Source organism: Schistocerca piceifrons, unplaced genomic scaffold, assembly GCF_021461385.2.
Source record: "Schistocerca piceifrons isolate TAMUIC-IGC-003096 unplaced genomic scaffold, iqSchPice1.1 HiC_scaffold_961, whole genome shotgun sequence".
Lineage (NCBI taxonomy): Eukaryota > Metazoa > Arthropoda > Insecta > Orthoptera > Acrididae > Schistocerca > Schistocerca piceifrons.
The window spans coordinates 250,001-255,000 of record NW_025729236.1 but is presented as its reverse complement, the minus strand read 5'-3'; the positions used below and the strand labels follow the sequence as shown (position 1 = coordinate 255,000).

Genomic DNA, 5,000 nt, shown 5'->3' with positions numbered 1-5,000 from the left:
ACGCGACTAGTTAGCAGGCTAGAGTCTCGTTCGTTATCGGAATTAACCAGACAAATCGCTCCACCAACTAAGAACGGCCATGCACCACCACCCACCGAATCAAGAAAGAGCTATCAATCTGTCAATCCTTCCGGTGTCCGGGCCTGGTGAGGTTTCCCGTGTTGAGTCAAATTAAGCCGCAGGCTCCACTCCTGGTGGTGCCCTTCCGTCAATTCCTTTAAGTTTCAGCTTTGCAACCATACTTCCCCCGGAACCCAAAAGCTTTGGTTTCCCGGAGGCTGCCCGCCGAGTCATCGGAGGAACTGCGGCGGATCGCTGGCTGGCATCGTTTATGGTTAGAACTAGGGCGGTATCTGATCGCCTTCGAACCTCTAACTTTCGTTCTTGATTAATGAAAACATACTTGGCAAATGCTTTCGCTTCTGTTCGTCTTGCGACGATCCAAGAATTTCACCTCTAACGTCGCAATACGAATGCCCCCGCCTGTCCCTATTAATCATTACCTCGGGTTCCGAAAACCAACAAAATAGAACCGAGGTCCTATTCCATTATTCCATGCACACAGTATTCAGGCGGGCTTGCCTGCTTTAAGCACTCTAATTTGTTCAAAGTAAACGTGCCGGCCCACCGAGACACTCAATAAAGAGCACCCTGGTAGGATTTCAACGGGGTCCGCCTCGGGACGCACGAGCACGCACGAGGCGGTCGCACGCCTTCGGCTCGCCCCACCGGCAGGACGTCCCACGATACATGCCAGTTAAACACCGACGGGCGGTGAACCAACAGCGTGGGACACAAATCCAACTACGAGCTTTTTAACCGCAACAACTTTAATATACGCTATTGGAGCTGGAATTACCGCGGCTGCTGGCACCAGACTTGCCCTCCAATAGATACTCGTTAAAGGATTTAAAGTGTACTCATTCCGATTACGGGGCCTCGGATGAGTCCCGTATCGTTATTTTTCGTCACTACCTCCCCGTGCCGGGAGTGGGTAATTTGCGCGCCTGCTGCCTTCCTTGGATGTGGTAGCCGTTTCTCAGGCTCCCTCTCCGGAATCGAACCCTGATTCCCCGTTACCCGTTACAACCATGGTAGGCGCAGAACCTACCATCGACAGTTGATAAGGCAGACATTTGAAAGATGCGTCGCCGGTACGAGGACCGTGCGATCAGCCCAAAGTTATTCAGAGTCACCAAGGCAAACGGACCGGACGAGCCGACCGATTGGTTTTGATCTAATAAAAGCGTCCCTTCCATCTCTGGTCGGGACTCTGTTTGCATGTATTAGCTCTAGAATTACCACAGTTATCCAAGTAACGTGGGTACGATCTAAGGAACCATAACTGATTTAATGAGCCATTCGCGGTTTCACCTTAATGCGGCTTGTACTGAGACATGCATGGCTTAATCTTTGAGACAAGCATATGACTACTGGCAGGATCAACCAGGGAGCTGCGTCAACTAGAGCTGAGCAGCCGGCCGCCCGGGAGTGTGTCCCGGGGGCCCGCGCGAACACGCAAGCGTCCGCTCAATCATTCTGCAAACAGGAGGAGGCTGAGCTCCCCTGCACAATACACCTCGAAACCCTCTCAGGTCCCGGCGGCGCGCAGCGCCGTCCCAAGTACTTGGTCGGGTTCGAGAGAGAGGCGCAATCGCCCGGAGTTAGGCGAGTAGACGCTTTCGGTGCGACCACCCGTGCTCCCAACTGAGCTTGCCGCTGCCGACAGAGGCCCGGGAGCGTGCTGTCGTGGCATTGCCGGCGGGAGACAACACGCGCCACCTACGGTGACCGGCAGCTCCAACGCCAGCGCCACAGAAGGACAAAAGCCCCACTTGGGTGCCGAAGCGAACTCTCCCAGCACAGCGCACGCGCCAACACATCCGCACAGCTGCGATACAAACCACCAGCGAGAACCGCTGGGGCGACCGAGCAGCAGACGGCGTCGCGGCGCCGAGCGCCGGGCGGCGGCGCATCCTCAACGCACACAGTCCTCAATCGGACCAGCACACTGAAGATGTCCACCGCGCTTCGCACCGGGCCCGCGAGGACCTACTTTGGCCGCACGGCGCCGCGCGCAGGGTGCGCCGGCGCGCAGCTGCGACGCCTGCCGCGTCCGTCGGCCGGCGCGCCTGCCACTGGCCGCCCCCACCAGCCGGCTGTAGCGCGTGCGCCCACGCACCGCGCGGCCAGCACGCCGGGAGGCGCCCCCTCACCGGCCGGGGACGGTCCCACCCAGCCACCGCCGCGTATCGCTTCACACCCAGATGCCGTTCAGTTTCGTCGGCATGGTGGGTATCGCTGGAACAACCGGTTAGTACCTCAACCTACCGTCGCCATCACCGATTCACCCCTAGCGAGAACAACCGCACCACAACGGGTTACCATTTGTTCATTTGCGTAACTTCACCAGAAAACGTATGCGTCCATCGCCATTTGCAACTTCCACGATTATTGCATGCCTGTGTCAGGTGTCACACCACACTACGTCTGCCCACATACACGCAACAAAATGTGCACGCCTAGACAATACGTGGAAGGTGGCCCCCGTACGTATGCGATGTCCATTGCTCGAACGACTGTCAACCGGCCTCTGTAGCATGTCGCAGATATGGAACGCGGTGCACCATGCTATCACGGTGTGTGAGGAGAGACGACTAGGTCCGAATACATCAACAGACAGCTCATGCTGATCGCCATCCACGGCGTCCGTTCCTCCCACACGTCTCTATGGCGTACCACACTGCAATCCAGCTGTCATAGGGAGACGACACGTAGCTGCGTGCACAATATTTGCACTGTATGGTCCGCCGTTTTTGGGCGCAGTCGTTGTACGGTCACACATGTGCCACGATGTATCATTCAGTACATAAGGACGAATGTGCAGTACAGATTGTGGTTTACGCGTACGACATCAGCGGACAGTTGACACAGGCCGCACCACAACGTAGCCTGAGTACGTCGCATGCGAAGGGCATTGAACATGCAAACTTCTCACCAACCAGCTTGCGAAGGCAGGGGGCAAGGTGGGGACGTGGGGAGGTGTGGGGGGGGGGGGGGGCGCGGCATGTACGTCCTGCTGCCATCCACATTACAGTGTACAGCAGGAGCATGTGGAAAGTCAGCAAGACTTGCAAGGTGTTTAACATGAAGCGATACACAGGGGAGCGGGCAGTGCGAGTAGCGAACTATATTGCGAGGGTTGCGGGTGGGCAACACTACACTAATTGAACGAGTCGTATAACAATTACAGAGCAGGTTTAGGCGACAACGTGGGTTACGTTAGCGGACAACGTGGGTTACGTTAGCGGACAACGTGGGTTACGTTAGCGGACAACGTGGGTTACGTTAGCGGACAACGTGGGTTACGTTAGCGGACAACGTGGGTTACGTTAGCGGACAACGTGGGTTACGTTAGCGGACAACGTGGGTTACGTTAGCGGACAACGTGGGTTACGTTAAGGCACAACATGGGTTAGGTTAAGGCACAACATGGGTTAGGTTAAGGCACAACATGGGTTAGGTTAAGGCACAACATGGGTTAGGTTAAGGCACAACATGGGTTAGGTTAAGGCACAACATGGGTTAGGTTAAGGCACAACATGGGTTAGGTTAAGGCACAACATGGGTTAGGTTAAGGCACAACATGGGTTAGGTTAAGGCACAACATGGGTTAGGTTAAGGCACAACATGGGTTAGGTTAAGGCACAACATGGGTTAGGTTAAGGCACAACATGGGTTAGGTTAAGGCACAACATGGGTTAGGTTAAGGCACAACATGGGTTAGGTTAAGGTACAACATGGGTTAGGTTAAGGTACAACATGGGTTAGGTTAAGGTACAACATAGGTTAGGTTAAGGTACAACATAGGTTAGGTTAAGGTACAACATAGGTTAGGTTAAGGTACAACATAGGTTAGGTTAAGGTACAACATAGGTTAGGTTAAGGTACAACATAGGTTAGGTTAAGGTACAACATAGGTGAGGTTAAGGTACAACATAGGTTAGGTTAAGGTACAACATAGGTTAGGTTAAGGTACAACATAGGTTAGGTTAAGGTACAACATAGGTTAGGTTAAGGTACAACATAGGTTAGGTTAAGGTACAACATAGGTTAGGTTAAGGTACAACATAGGTTAGGTTAAGGTACAACATAGGTTAGGTTAAGGTACAACATAGGTTAGGTTAAGGTACAACATAGGTTAGGTTAAGGTACAACATAGGTTAGGTTCGGTTACACGTTGTTGTAAGGAAAGGTGTAGGGGGGGGGGGGGGCGGGGGCGGCAGGTTCGTTGATAGTGATTATAGTAAGTGAATGCTTGTGACATGATCAGATTTGTCACGTCAGGATGCACCTTTGGCTTATTAGAGGCGGCGCTCCAATTCTATGCTTGTGTCACACCTGTGTCTTTGAGTCATGTCATTGTTTGTGCGCTGTGACAGGAGGTACTATTGTGATGTTGGGTGCACCGTTGTATAGGACATGTGTGGGTGTTGGTGCCTTATCTGCGCAATGGTGGATGTCGAAAGGGTGGGATATTCTATTTTCCGCATGGACCTCCTGGTCTGGTTGTGATAGTGTGGATTGTGTAATGTGGCGGAGAGGATGCACTGGATGTTGTTCCATGCTGGTGCTTACGTATTGTATGTGCGCCTGTTAGAAGCAGAGAGTGGTGCGTGATCAGAGTGTCTGGCTGACGTGTGGTTCCCATTGTGGGCAGACTCTTTCAGCATGTATACGGACAGTTGTATATATTTTCTGTAGTTTGATGGCTCTGCATTGATTACTAATCAGCGCCGTGTGTACGGGTAATCTGGTTCCAGTCCAAAATGTTCCATCTGTGTACATTAGTGACAAAGACTCCCCCCATGCAGTGGGGCTCGGTCTGTTATAACTCTTCCGCGTAATATATTTGCGCCACGTTTTTGCGACTGCGAGTGCGAGTGCGAGTGCGAGTGCGAGTGCAACGCGCATGGGGACCGACATGCTGATGGCTCGGT

The 5,000-nt window shown here is 53.1% G+C and overlaps 1 non-coding gene across 1 annotated transcript in view; it reads right to left on the bottom strand.

Moving 5' to 3' along the window:
• The window catches only part of LOC124774126, a 1,909-nt gene extending 456 nt beyond the window's left edge, over positions 1-1,453 (bottom strand). The window contains exon 1 of the ribosomal RNA XR_007015119.1: positions 1-1,453. This exon is cut by the window's left edge and continues 456 nt beyond it. This is a non-coding gene — a ribosomal RNA (small subunit ribosomal RNA).
• Positions 1,454-5,000: the final 3,547 nt, after the last annotated feature.